Source organism: Carlito syrichta, unplaced genomic scaffold (genome assembly GCF_000164805.1).
Source record: "Carlito syrichta isolate Samal-C Ts95f unplaced genomic scaffold, Tarsius_syrichta-2.0.1 Scaffold308755, whole genome shotgun sequence".
Classification (NCBI taxonomy): domain Eukaryota; kingdom Metazoa; phylum Chordata; class Mammalia; order Primates; family Tarsiidae; genus Carlito; species Carlito syrichta.
In genome coordinates this window covers 547611-549739 of record NW_007252851.1, presented here as the reverse complement: position 1 = coordinate 549739, position 2129 = coordinate 547611, and the positions used below count along the sequence as shown (strand labels likewise).

At 42.7% G+C, this 2129-nt stretch overlaps 1 protein-coding gene across 1 annotated transcript in view; it reads right to left on the bottom strand.

The window, feature by feature from the left end:
• SPAG1 (sperm associated antigen 1) overlaps positions 1-2129 on the bottom strand; it is a 91747-nt gene that overhangs the window by 82560 nt on the left and 7058 nt on the right. The window lies entirely within an intron of this gene.

The following is a 2129-nucleotide window of genomic DNA, read 5'->3' as shown; positions in this document are numbered from 1 at the left end:
TTCCAGCTACTTGGAAGGCTGAGGCAGAAGGATCGCTGGAGCCCAGCAGGTCAAGGTTGCAGTGGCCGGGAGCATCCATTGCACTCCAGTCTGGGTGACAGAGTGAGACTCCAACTCAAAAAAAAAAAAAAAGTTGAGTAAATACCTCATCAACAAGGGTACCTACATAATCAACGTTTGTATACCTAACCCTGAATTGTACCCCACATCTTTATAATAATAAAAAATATTTTTTAAGAAAAAAATAATAATAATTAGAAAAAAAAGTTGAGTAAATAATATTTTATCTTCTCTTTAACACATATACGTTTATTTTATACATGTGGTAATTTGAAACTTTTTTGTTTTTGAGTTGGAGTTTCACTCTGTGGCCCAGACTGGAGTGTGGGGACATGCTCACAGCCACCACAGCATCAACCTGCTGGGCTCAGGTGATCCTTCCACCTCAGTCTTCCAAATAGCTGGAGCCACAGGCATGCACCACCATGCCCGGCTGAATTTTAAACTTATAAATGCAAATTCAATATTAGAGATAATTTGGACTTTCTGAAAAGGAGAAATTTCTGTTCATAGTTCAATTTTTTTCTCCCAAAGGAACAGGATGACTATGATAGAGAAACAGCTTAGAAAAACACCCCTAAATTCAACCATTCAAGGAACAGAATTACTTTCTTAAAGAGTCAAATGGTGACATCTGTTCTTTTTTTGTTGTTAATGAAAATCAATCTTCTTCCATTCTCTTGTCGGCCTGTTCACTCTCAAATTTCTAGAAAAATATAAACAAATCCCTTTTCCAAATTAAATTTTTAAAAATTCCAAGTTGGCTAGGCTGTTGGCTCAGCCTGTAATCCCAGCACTTTGGGAGACTAAGGCAAGTGGATTGCCTGAGCCCGTGGGTTCGAGATCAGCCCGGGCAACTTGGCGAGACCTCGTCTCTACAATAAATTTTTAAAAATTGGCCAGATGTGGTAGTGCATGCCTGCAGTTCTAGCTACTTGGAAGGCTGAGGCGGAAAGATAGCCTGAGCCCAGCAGGTCAAGGCTGCAGTGGCCGGGAGTGTGCCACTGCACTCCAGTCCATGACAGAGTGAGACTCCAACGCAAAAAAAAAAAAATTCAAGTCAATACATTATAGTTTAATTAGGCTACTCATAGAATTTCTTGGAGTTGACATTATAACTGCAGCTTTCAAGCTCTTTCATCCCATAAACTTCTCATTAAGAAAATCAGTCCTTGATCAAATATACATGATAATATTCTGCTGAGAAAAAACAAAAGGAAAAACAATAATATTGTTAATTTTACTTACTTCTATTTCAGAAATGATGAAGTTATTACATCAACACTGCCTGGGGACATGCAGGGAAGACAGAAGACTAAAGATAATGAAAGAGAAGAAAGAAAGAACACAGTGATAAGAAAGGGGGTCAGAGAGAACCACCACAGAGTAACAGGAGTACTACTGATGTCCTAGAAAGTAGCTCATGACCAAGTGTGGTGGCTCACGCCTGTATTCCCAGCACTTTGGGAGGCAGAGGCGAGAGGACTGCCTGAGTCCACGGGTTCAATACCAGCCCGGGCAACATGGGGAGACCTTGTCTCTACAATAAATAAAAAAAAAAAAATTAGATGGGCATGGTGGCATCTACTTGGAAGGTTAAGGTGGAAGGATTAAGTGAGCCCAGCAGGTGAGGGCTGCAGTGGCCATGAGTGTCACCGCACTCTAGCCTGGGGACAACAGAGTAAGACTCCAACTCAAAAAAAAGAAAGTAGCTCATGCTCCCCAAGTGCCTTCTGTAGTAGCACTCTGGTCTTCAAATGAAAACAGCTCCAGAACTCCAAGAGAGGTATGTCACAGGTTGGTGTTTCTTGAAGTGGATATCAAAGAGCATATCAATCAGCCAGCTCCTTATCTCTACAATAAATCAAAAAATCAGCCGGGCGTGGCGCCTGTAGTTCCGGCTACTCGGAAGGCTGAGGTGGAAGGATCGCCCGAGCCCAGCAGGCGAGGCTGCAGTGGCCGGGAGCGGCCACTGCACTCCAGTCTGGGCGACAGAGTGAGACTCCAACTCAAAAAAACACACACATACAAACACACAAAACACATGAGCCTGGGCCTTCACCCCATCC